At 40.0% G+C, this 13269-nt stretch overlaps 1 long non-coding RNA gene across 1 annotated transcript in view; it reads right to left on the bottom strand.

Moving 5' to 3' along the window:
- LOC144483380 (uncharacterized) overlaps positions 1–13269 on the bottom strand; it is a 61568-nt gene that overhangs the window by 19437 nt on the left and 28862 nt on the right. The window contains exon 2 of the long non-coding RNA XR_013495993.1: positions 4942–5101. This is a non-coding gene — a long non-coding RNA (uncharacterized LOC144483380). The remainder of the gene's footprint in view (positions 1–4941; positions 5102–13269) is intronic.

Genomic DNA, 13269 nt, shown 5'->3' with positions numbered 1-13269 from the left:
GTCAGTAAGCTATTGATATTGAAGTTGTCTAACTAGATTCAAGGTGAAGGAATGACCTACTATGTGTCATAAATTTTCTATGTTTCTAAAGGACTAAGAGATTTGGAAAGAGGATAACAATGTCTGTTAAAGCAGAAGGACTTAATGCCACTTTTCAATGCAATAGAATGAGCAGGATGTTGGAAATACTACTCTAACAACTGAGCCTTGGTTTCCCTGGCAATGCATTGTAGAAATCCTCCTTCACCTTCATCTTCACCCAGTAAGGTGGTAACATCCTGTTGCTCTGACTACTCCAGCTACAGTCATCTCATTGCCATGTTATGCAACTTTGTGTGAGGAAGTTTGTCGGCCCCATTTGGAGTACTGTGAGCAATTTTGGGCCCCACACCTCAGGAAGGACATACTGGCACTGGAGCGGGTCCAGCGGAGATTCACACGGATGATCCCAGGAATGGTAGGCCTGACATACGATGAACGTCTGAGGATCGTGGGATTATATTCATTGGAGTTTAGGAGGTTGAGGGGAGATCTGATAGAAACTTACAAGATAATGAACGGCTTAGATAGGATGGACGTAGGGAAGTTGTTTCCATTAACAGGGGAGACTAGGACGCGGGGGCACAGCCTTAGAATAAAAGGGAGTCACTTTAGAACAGAGATGAGGAGAAATTTCTTCAGCCAGAGAGTGGTGGGTCTGTGGAATTCATTGCCACAGAGGGCTGTGGAGGCCGAGACGTTGAGCGTCTTCAAGACAGAAATTGATAAATTCTTGATTTCTCGAGGAATTAAGGGCTATGGGGAGAGAGCGGGTAAATGGAGTTGAAATCAACCATGATTGAATGGTGGAGTGGACTCGATGGGCCGAATGGCCTTACTTCCGCTCCTATGTCTTATGGTCTTATGGTCTTATGGAAGGCCCCAGGGATCTAACCCTTTGCTTTTATAGTGTAATAATGTACTCAATGATGCGCCCATTGGTAATGGGTTGAAAAGTTATGGGGAGAAGACAGGAAAATGGGGACGAGGAGCATATCAGCCATGATCGAATGGCGGAATGGACTCAATGGGCCGAATGGCATAATTCTGCTCCAATATCTTATGAATTTATGAACTAGTCCAACAGGTCATACATAATGCAAGAGATGCAGAGATCAGTGATAACCTGCCTGGTGAAGATCAGCCTCCGGTGGCAGTTCTGCTCAGTCATGGGCACGTAAGTGACTCCAGACCTATGGATTCAGTGAGCTGCGTAAGGCCCTCAAGAATAGTTCCCCTCAACCTGTCTGACACACCCACTTGCTTCTCATTCTGATTGTTGAGGCTGCTGCTGCATCTCTTCTGCTGCTCTTCCATCTAAAGGAAGGAAGCAAAAATGGCAGACGTGATAGATTATGAGAGCTTAATCAGATTAAGGAAAGAAATGATCAAAAGCAGCAAACACCAGGTTGAAAAATGACTTGGAAATCCATTAACACATCTATGGTCTTGGCGCTGCAGCTGGATGCCCCTTAAGAAGCACGCTTAGTTCGTGAGTCAGGCTGTCCTATCGTCAATCCTGAGGGTTTTCACTCAGCAGGTCGCGTTTAGTTAAAATCGAATAAGATCACAGGACTCAGGCACTTTGTGCCTCAGTCACTGTAATGAAATTAGGAGTTAAAATGGCAGCCAGGGAATGGGGCCATAAATGAATTTGATCAATTTTAATGTCGAAGTTCCCTCTCCCAGCCTCACTCCATTCCCTCCAGACAAGGTGGGTTAAAATCGATGCCAATGTTTCAAAAAGGGACATCTTTCCCCTGTCCACACTGCCTTTTTCTTCAATGCCTGCTGTCAGGGTCAAAAGTACCATTCCGTCAGAAGACTACTGACTTGATAGTGAAACATTATTATTTCCACCAGAAGAGAGGAACAAAAGCAGTCAGAAATGATACTAATCTCCAGCAGTAAACTGCTGGCACTTGTCCAAAGCAAATTCCGGACCACAATTATCTTGATTTAATATGAATTTTGTATTCTATGATGTTCTGCTGTGTGTGCTTGTAAACACATGGTATAAGATAGTATACCAGTTCAGTATCAATATGATAAGCGGCAGGATGATTAGCACTGCTGTGTCACAGCGCCAGGGACCTGGGTTCAATTCCGGCCTTGGGTGACTGTATAGTGTTTGCACATTCTCCCTGTGTCTGCGTGGGTTTCCTCCGGGTGCTCTGGTTTCCTCCCACATTCAAAAGATGTGCAGGTTAGGTAGATTGGCCATGCTAAATTGCCCCTTAGTGTCCCGAAATGTGTAGGTTAGATGGATTAGCCGTGGGAAATGTGTGGGGTTATGGGGACAGGGAGAGGGCCTGGGTAAAATACTCTGTCAGAGAGTTGATGGAGACTCGATGGGCTGAATGGCCTCTTCTGTACTGTAGAGATTCCATGATTCAAGGTAGTGCTCAATCTACTAGGAATGTTTATATCGTAAGTGGAACGACATACCAAGACTGCACTTATGGATGGTCAGAGACATTTTTGTGTGAACATTTGGATTTGAGGTCTAAATTTTTCATTTCTGCCAAATTGTTTGATAATGTAAGCATTACTAAAGTTAGCTTCTTTCTGTCTCTCCCTTTCTATTGGCTTCTGCAGTTGTATATTTTACATGAACACAAACCACTCTCTCGGACACGTTCACAAAGCATGTTAGCAGATGGTTGCACCTCAAAGAACATTACAGCCAAACTCACTCATATTCAGACCCAATATCCACAGACATGTACTTTTCTGAAGGAATCACTTGATAATAATCAGAAGGAGAATCCTCATTTTGGCTTTCCCACGCTACCCCAAGAACAATAATGCCAATTTTAGCAACTTTACCTTCATCCCATCCAGTGTCAACTAACTCAACGCTAACCAAGAATCTCTGCCTTTTGAAACTATATAACTCTCTTCCACACTCAACCGGCAGATACCAAATTACACATCTGGGAAGTTTAAACTAAACATGGTGAAATTTTGCAATCACACTGGAATCACGGAGCACTCATTCTAACCACGTAACTAAACTTTGCACCTTGTTCTCGGCTTTTACAGTACATAGGCCTAGCATTTCCCTGCAAACTGGGCTGACTTTTCTGAAAGCAGTGTTGATACTTCTAGACTGAAGTGGTCAAGAACATCAGTTAGTCATAGGTCAATGTAGCAACAAAAGCCCTTAATCAATCAGTGGTGTCTGAATATGATGTCATCTACATTTTCAAGGACCTTTTTAGACTTTGTCAGCTTGTCGGTATCATGGACCAAAGAGAATGCAAATGGCTGCTGTCAGGACTTTTAAAGGCTTTTCAAGCAAAAGTCATGGGCTGGAAAGGAATGTTAAAGTTTAACTAGGTACACAATGAGACATGTGGCAGCTTTTCTAATAGTTGGAGGACGTAGCCTGAAGCATTTTACAACGCACCATATTGCTAAAGCATACTTAATGATGTAGGTCCCTGCCATGTGTCAAATTTAGCACTACAAAATTAAGTGTAAAAAAATTAGACATCCAAGAAAATATTTTTTTTCCCGCAAAATTGATGATTTAGATAGAATGAAAGGCCATAGAAGAGGGACTGTCTGAAATGACTGAATTATATGAATTAAGTCAACTTCAAACTTTATCGTACATTCTCAATAACTAACCTATTGATTTACTTTTCTGAATAGATTCGTACATTGAGATCAAGATAATAACACTTATTATAGCTTAGGTTTGTGAGATTTGCTTTGTTCCAGTAATGGTTTTTCAGATACACATAATTAACAAATCAGAATGGATCTACAAATATATAAATCATTCATGAAAATTTGAAATTATTGCTCTCCTGTTGTTCATTTGAACTAAACCTGTTCTCCATTTACTTTGAACCTGCGTTTTAAATGTAGCAACCCATAGCATTTTCAACTTGCAGAAGCAGTAGTAGTCTTTTTATACATGATACTGATCTGATAAAACTTCCAGAATTTTGAAAGGATAACATCAAATACAATTTAGATCTGTTATTTGCAATTCAATTACCATCAGAAAATGTTTATTAAATCAACAAACAACACAGTGGCCAAAATAAATTGCTTAAACATATCCAAGAATTAAAATCTTTTGTGTTTATTCCAGCAAAAGAATGAGCATTTGCTGAGTGCAATAACACAGCAAATAACTGAGTGTACTCTCTCCCTGATCCCTGACCCTGTGTAGCTTGGGGTCATTGACCAGTGACATGTGACCTGCAAAAGTTAATTCCCACAGAACAATAGCCAAGCTCTGCCACGGTCTTATTCTATTACATTTTGATACTAAATTAATTGTTTGTTTTCTCACAGAGAAGATGTGTCTGACCCTTTAGGCCAAGTCCAAAAGTAGCTGGAAATACATGTTACAATTGTGTCTTCGAGGGATGGTTCACTAATAGGATTTAATATTCAAATTAATACCTTTTTAAAGTCCTGTCAAAGGGATAAAATATTCTTTCCACTGGGCAGATATTGAAATCAATCATGCTCTGTTTCATCAGGCGTGACTATAGATAACCAATTAGGTCCTGTGTTTATAACTAGTTCCTATTCCCACAATTGTTTTACCAGCCCCTAAGCGTTAGAATGGAAAGGGGATGAACTACTTTGACATGATCAGATCATGACTATATAGTCATCTTGATGTGCAAAGGAATTCTCACAACTGCCTCTACACAAAAGATCAAAAAAAGTTTATTTACCAAATTGCTGAGATCGAAACAAACATAGCTTTCATGGTTTTCTTCTTTCAGTCTATTTGCTGAAGTTTTAAATGTCTCAGGATGTCCAAAAGTTTTTGGCTTCATATCTCGAATTTTCATCAGTGGCAGCAAAACATGCCTGCCAGTTTAGTAGTGATTCTAATACTTAATTGCATTCTTGAGGCTTTGCACTCACCTCTTGATTGGCAGGGGGAGGTGGTGTGGTTGACAGCTGAGGTTTGTTCCTGGTTGATGGAGGTCCAAGGTACCAGATGGTAACTTTCTGACACAACTCCCTTTATGAAGTTTCCTAATTCAGTTTGCCCAGTGGTTAAATGCACTTTGTTGGTGGTTGTCTGAAAAATACAGCACTCTTCATAAACAATTTCACATGATTAATAAGGATTTATTACTTCAATAAAGACAAGAAAGGCTTTTGAACAATTATAAATCCTCAGCATTAACAACAAAAGTTAGACCAGCCAACTACATATATATTATGGTTTAAAGTCAGTGTTACATTAGCAGGTTTAGGAATCAGATTGTCAGCACCAATTTTATAGAAAGTTTCATTCTCTCCCTAATTAGGCCCTCCTAAAGGCAGTATTTCTTCATTGGAGTCATGGTCAAGGCTATCAGAAACTAAGTGCCTGTCCAAAAATGTTTCATTTATTTTGTGTGAGCTATCTTAACATGGGGAAGGATAGCTGAGCCAATTTCTCCTCATCCACCATCCATAAGTATGCAATACCAACTGCTGTAATAAATAGGAACCTTGTCTAATATTCGCTTTCGCTAGCTCAGGAACACCAATTCTAATTGTAGCAGCTCTCTCACACTGCCACTTAGATGATGAAAAATAACTAAATCGGTGCAACCTAGTATTGAACCTGTTTGGCTAAGTATCATACCATATAACACATACCATATAATAGCATCATTAAGGATTGCTGCCATAAATGTACACTATTACACAGGCATTTACATACCTTGGGTGAAATTCTCCCATGTCCCCACTGGAGGGTTTAATAGCATGCCAGGTAGTGCAGGGGGGCTGTTAATGATGCAGGAGGCACAAAAATCGGTTTTACATCAGCATGAATTTCCCATGGGATCATCTGCTGGTGCCTGCCATGGCGGATCAGCAAACCCAATGGGATGCAAATGAAATCCTGACTGGGATTGTCCACCCGCACCCCATTCTGCATGACACCAGTGGGCAAACATGCCAGTCCAGAACACGTCTGGAACAATGTGGCATGCAGAGGTCGGGACTTGCAAGAAGAATATCTGGACTGCGTTGGGATGGAGGCTGCCAGTGATCTTGGACCACCACAGCAATGGGTGGGACAGCATCAATTGGGTGGATCTTTCAACTTCAGTGTCGTCGAGGAGGTCCACCTTCCAGCCTCCTGGTGTTCCTGGAGATCCATCTGCTTTCTTCAATTGTGGGTCAGTGAGGTTGGACGCCTTTTCAATAAAGCACCCAGATATGATGGCAGGACACACGCAATTAAGCCTGCCCCGCCATGGAATACAGCGCTAAATCCTGGATGCATAATTAATGAGATCTAGCCAGATGATATGGCATGGTTTCCCTTTGACCTCCTCAGTGGGAAACACTCATCCCCGACACAGGACTTGGTCCCAGATGGGAGAATTTCACCCAATATATAAGCAACAGCTGAGATCAATTCTGTGCCTTTAATGCAGTGTAAAATGTTTGAATGCATTTTCTCTGCAAAGAATATGAATGAATGGATCTCAGATAGGAGGGGGCTTACCTGTGGTGTTGCTCACAGCAAAATAGCCACCACCACCCACTACCTAGATCCACACATGAAATATGCTGCTTTATAAGAGGCACCAGGCCAAAAGACACACCTCTCAGCAGTTCACCGATTGGGAAGACAGGAAATTTAGTGAGGCAGTTGCTCCTTGAGGCCTTGTATTACACTGAACAGTTCATCGGCACAGAAAATGACTCTGAGCCAAGCATCCAGGTTTTCTTATACAACAGTGAAAGCACAGATTAAACAAATAGCCTCTTCTCCTGTGATAGGTGAAGCTGAGCCAACACAATAGGCATCGAGATTGCTGGCTGAAGGTTTGAATGCTGCGAATGTTGTCATAAGAATTCTGTACAGTGGAGAAAAATATTAACAATGTTAGCAGCTAGGACTCTGCGTAACATCTCCCTTACTCTCAGCACAGCCCCACACAACTCCACTTAAGTTCCAGCAATATCAATTCTTCCCTGCTTCCCATGCCTCTGCTCAAGTCAGCATGGATTGCTCTACCACATCACCGTGTGCTCCCTCTCCCCAAACCTAATGCTGCTCTGCCAGCAATTCCTCTTCTTGCTGTCGTCACTATGCTGATGCAGCAGAGCACATACTAACCTGTTTCCACTCTAACTTGCAGGACAAGTTATCACACACCGGAAGGGAGAAGGTATCTCTCTCCATACAAACACAATAGAAGCCTCCATCAATATCAATGGCATTGGCGGAGATGGCCAAGCTGGAAGCCATGCATGGAGGGTCTTTGAGCATCTTTCCTTCCTTTTCTCATCTACTTAACTCTCTCATTCAGATGGTCACTCACTAACCATGGTAATCTGACGGTGCATTGTGCTGCCACTCTGTGAACATATTCCCTTCTTTTTGCTTTCTCTCCTGTTGCAACTCAGTTTGCTCTGTTTCCCTGCAACTGTTCCATTCCACACCTTGCCAGATTATAACTTGCGGACAGAAAAAAATGCGCAATGCCAGACGTCCCTTAAGAGTTCAGAACATTTTATAGCATCTACAAGCACCTTGAAATCATTTAAATAGTAAACTAAAAATATCTAATATTACAAGCAAATTATCTTCCAAAACTTTCTGCAGCATTCCCGTTCAGAGTAACTGATGTTCCTCTCACATATCGCCAAAAGTGGTTATTTCCTAACTTGTAAGTAACCGATTTGTGCCCAGAAATGCAAATTGCGTCAAATCTCATAACTACATCAACTTGACTCAAGTTGAATGCATTAATGAGACCTCTACCTGTTTCTGTCTGGAACCTAGGCCACAAAGATTGAGGTTTGTCTGAACACTGGAATCGGAGGAAATGTAATGTTAAATTAGCAGCGCTGTTTCATATTCTATTTTAGTTCCACCATTGCACTATTTTTGAGTCCAAACAGGACAGTAGGAACATAGAACATAGAACATAGAACATTACAGCGCAGAACAGGCCCTTCGGCCCACGATGTTGCACCGACCAGTTAAAAAACATTCATGCACTGCACACTCATTGGAAGTGGACTTTAGAAAAGCCACTTACAACAGAAATGGAAATTACTCAGAAGTGGGGGGTTGCAGAATTCACTTCCAGGATTTGTGGTAACGGCAGAAATTATGGCAACATTTTTGATTACATTGGCTAGGAGGATGAAAGCAAAGTAGATGAAGGGATATAGTAACAGAACAGGCGTATGGGATTAGGACTATTGCCATACACAGAAGGTAAATGCCAGCAAAGACTGGTTGGGCCAAATGGCCTGTTCCATATTGCAACTTCTACATATTTCTAAACATCATTAAAAAAGATTTGACTTAAGTTGGGTGAGATTCTAAATCACTCAAAATCCAATCACTTGTACAGAGTTAAAATCAGGTTCAATAACTCTGATCTGCAGATCTGATCCAAGTCAAATTTAAGTACTTTCACCATTTAATAATGAGTTGCATTGGCTAAGGTACCATATAAGAGACTTGTAACAAAAATTAAGATTCAAGTCTTTTAAAGGAATAGAATCCTTTTGGATAGAGAGATGCCAAGAGGACAGAAAGCAAAGTCTAGGAACAAATGGATAATTTCTATCTTAACCTAATGTGCATAGTGGTGTTCCCTAGAGTTCTGTCCTGGGATTCCAGTTATAAAAACGATCTGGACATGGGCAAAAGATGAGTGACATTGAAGTTTGCTGATGATACTAAATTAAAATGCCTGGCAAACTCTGAAGATAGACAACAGGAGATTTGAGGAAGTCATCAGCAGATTAGTGAAATGAACAGATGGGTGGCAGATGCAGTTCACTACAAAGATCTGAAAAATAGTCAATAGTAACAGTGAAAAAAATATACTCTAAATGATTTGGTAATATTTTTTAGCAGAATGTAGAAAAGAGAGTTTTTTGACACACATTCTATGTTCCTATATATAGGTCTTTAAAGGTAGGGCCACAGGTAGGAAAGTCCATTAAACAAGGTAAATTGGATTCTGTCAAGTATTGAACACAAAAGAAAGAAATGATTTTGAGTTTGTACAAGGCATTACTTACATCCTAGTTGGAATATAGTGTACAATTCTGTGCACCCCATTAGAGGAAGGAATCTTGAGTCATGGAAGGTGTATGGCAAAGGTCTATTAGAACAATATCAGAATTGAATGTTGTGAGGAAAGGCTTGAAAAACCAGACCCTTTTTCAATGACACATAGATTAATGGGAATTCATAGAAGTTTTCTATGTATGAAAGGTTTTTGAAAGGTAAAGTGAAAGATTGTTTTCATTGGTCCCCAAGTTGATAAAAAGACCATTATCACCAGAAACACAAAGGGGAAATTAAACAGAGAGGGTTAATAAAACATGGATTACATTGTTACAAATAGCTATAATATAATTTATAAGGGAGTTGGGTTAAGTATGTGAAAAGGGAAAAATATAAAAGGGTACAGAGAATGGACAGAGAAATGAAATTAGAGGAGATGGGTCCAATTGAAAAGTTAGCACTGGCATGTGAATTAAAAGTTAAATATTCTCCCTCTTTGCTTAACATTCCGAATTGAGGATGAGAAGGTTCCACCTAACCTCTTCTTACTCTTAAAACTCTAATGATGTCAGTTGGCTTGTAATGTAAACAATAACATTATCATATTCTAAAGTCTTATTACTATGAATATGTCAGACCAAAAAGCACGAATGTTCGACTCAATCTTTTTTGAATGTGAGTTTGGGAAAAGAAACAAATGCCTAACATCAATTTAACTTCATCAAATGTAGCACAAACACAATGTGGACACAAAGAACATAATTGAAATTCATTTTCCATCATGAAAGAAATGTTCCTTAAAAAGCTAGACCAACCAGAACACCCAAATTCTTCCAAATTTCTGTAAACTGCTTTCAAATTCTTGCAAATTGTGTCTTTTTTCTACAATTTAACAGGCTATTGAGAATTGCATTTGGATGATTGAAAAGGATTATGATGTCTGCTGCAACACTATTCACATATGTAACAATTATGAAATATCTGGTCAAAGTCCACTTAGATTATACCTTTATTATTTCAGAATTGGAAAAATAAATCTTGCTGAAAGTAACTTCACTTGTCATCTGATTCGAATTAGCAGTTGAGAAATTATTTAAATAATTCCTGGTACAACAGGTGCATTGGGAATTTCAGGAAAGCCGTGCTGGAAGTTTCAAACCGTGTTTTCCATCCAGTTTTTTTTAAAGTCACTTCAGTTGATGGGAAAGCGACTCCCTCCAGCAACCCCCCTCCCCTCACCACCTCCCCACCCCCCCCCCCCCCCCCCAACCTTCTCAGTTAGCATTGGACGCCCTGCAGTTAGTTCTGTTTGGGAGTATTGTTCAGAGCAAATCATCCGTTGAAAATCAAGCCCTCAAGCTCATTACGTATTCTCACTCTGAGGTGACCAGAGGTACTTCCTGCAGCCCAGTCTGGCTGCTAATTACCTGGTCAAACACCTTGTAAGTACCTCTGTAAACCTGTCAAAGAGGGAACTCACCTTTTCACTGAAAGGTACTTACTGCATGTTCCCTTTTCAACATTCTAATTCTGTTGTTGAAACAGTCAGCCAGCTCTTTCGACAGCCCTTTCTTTAAGCCTTTCTCTGAGACTACTACTGATTGTGTTGAAAATAAATGTTTACATACAGTGGGCCAGCAGTTTCCACACACTTCTATTGTGTCCTCGATCCTGATTGCCATTATCTAAATGTTTGATTTTTTTTTTGTATTGCTTTTTTAAACCCAATGTGTGATTTTCAGGAGGTGATGCCTGCACCACACACTTACTTGAAATGCAGACATTCCACTTCCTTTTTGAAATGACTGATACTTCAGACTAAAGAAATCCTGTGACAGTCATTACCATTCTAGTTTTCTCACTGTGTCACAAACTATAAGACAAATAATGAAGTGTTCATTTTGCTTCACTGTTGTTTTATTGTCTTACTCATTCCCACAGTATTATCATTCTGCGAATTGTAGCAAAGTTGCAAGACTTGAACGCAGTTTTCAGATCAGCCTCGTGTTGATGAACTGCAATTTCTTATACAATAAGCTACACACAAGTCTGCCCTTGTGAAGGAAAATGGTTCTTATTGGGCCTCATTTGAATAAAGCTCTGCAGGATCCTGCCCAATAACCAGCAGGCAGGAGTGGGCATCTGGTGATGGAAGGTCATAGCTGAGGGCCTATGGGAATGGTCCCAAGCAGTCAGCAGGGGACAGGGGGAGAAGCTCTGACAAAGATTGGGAGGGGGCCTGAAGGCTGTAAAATGTTCTGAGACATGCTGATGTTATGAAATGGGCTACACAAATGCAAGTCTTGCGTTTCCTCTTTCTTTCGAGGCCACTGCAGCCTTGATTCTCAGATTGTAACTCATATTTGACATTTTTTAAGAGCATCCTTTAATGGTGTCAGTTTATCTGTAGATTTTTTATAAATAATTGCATTTTTAAACAATCAGGTAAATTCTGGTACAGCCCTATAACTAATCTCAACAATTTAAAGAATAATCTGTTATTCAGCCAATCAGTAAGTAGTCACTGCACAGCACTTTATATTTTTAATAAGAAAACAATGTCACACATTTTCATTAAATAAAATCCCCCATTAATGTGCAAATTTTTCTTCTGCAAATTTTGACACAGTATATGTGAAGTGACAAACTAAATAATTTTACAGCTAAGTTGGTGAATAAAAATGGCTGAGAAAGTAATGCTGCAAAGAGGGTTATATATTGGGAATAGGTTACATTACGAATAGCTGAAATAATGAACAAGTGAATGACACACTAAGAGATTAAGATAAGCAAGGAAAACATCAATGCAAAATTTCCTGGTCAGCTACATTTTTTTTTGAATAGTCATCACAACTTGTTTACTAACATTAAAATGTGTTATACGTTTCAGCTGTATATACTTAGCTTAACCTGTAAAAAAAACTGTCCAGCAAAACTGAGTGTTTATAACTTTGTGAACAGAATCAGCAGTTTCCAACTGAATCCACACCAAGCATTGTACAGCTTTAGGAATTAAAAGCCCTAGGGAGAATATTGTCTGCATGTGGCAATTCAGATAAGTGCCCATAGAAGTGAAGCATTAAGACCTATGAAGCATCAAAATTTAGCAGGGAGGAAACAATCTTCCTGCAGACTCTTGTAAATAAAAAAAAACTGCAGTGAGGTGATTTGCAACCATGTAATGGGCTTTTGTCTAGGACTATTTCTTCCTAGCTCAGGGGCCTGCTTGTTTCCTTCTCTGTGGGATGTCAATGTTTCTCCCCATAGCTACAAAGGATTAGGGCTTGGGCCCCTCCTCCAGCCAGTCACCCCCAATCTAGCACATGCTGAGGCCTACTAAAAGCAGCCCAGAGAGATTCAGTGGGATACGAGGCTTTCCGAATTAGGATTTCAGCAGTACAGGTTGATTTTGTAACACTGGAACAGTGAGCACAGTTTGAAAGAACTTTCCCAAAATTCTGATGTTTTTAAGACTGCTGTTAACAGACCATAAGAAAACTCAGCAAGAAATGGAAAACAATTATCAGCTATTATGTACTGAAAAAGCTTATTTCAATATCTCAATGTACCAAAACTGAATGGTTCACCTCATTCATTGTACAAAAGGGGATAAGAATAAAAACACCACATTAACATCCATTTATATTTCAGTCTTGCACGACTTTTGGAAACTCTGGTAATCTAATATATTTTCTGTCATTCAGTAGTCAGCAGCTATGACCAGCAACAGTCAGTGTAGAGTATAAACAAACACAAATAGTGGCCGTGAGCACAATGGTATAAGACAGATATAGATATTATTGCCCTGAAAGATCTCTCTGCAATGCTAGCACCTGCAAAAATTCCTAAACATATGGAATTTCTTTCAGCCCAATGAATCTGAACCATCTGACACTTCCCTTCTCACTGAAAGAGCTGTGGAATTTACAGTATGTTATCCCCATAGTAAGAGACAATGGGGTACAGCGGAGGCGGTAAAGTTTACAGTTCTAACATGATGAGGCATTGCACCTGGCTTGTAAATAATCAGTAAATCCAGATCATGAAACAGTAAAAGTGAAATGAGATTGCGTGGTCTTATTTGCAACAGGGGAAATGAAAAGTCGATAGACAGTTATCTAATAAAAGTACTCCTCTTTGAAAATGTCATGAAAGTATCAGATCTCCGCTTTTGGAGATGATGCTGAGCCAGTGCCTGCTTCCCA

The sequence above is a fragment of the Mustelus asterias genome, chromosome 3 (genome assembly GCF_964213995.1).
Source record: "Mustelus asterias chromosome 3, sMusAst1.hap1.1, whole genome shotgun sequence".
Lineage (NCBI taxonomy): Eukaryota > Metazoa > Chordata > Chondrichthyes > Carcharhiniformes > Triakidae > Mustelus > Mustelus asterias.
This window is presented reverse-complemented; position numbering and strand designations above follow the sequence as displayed.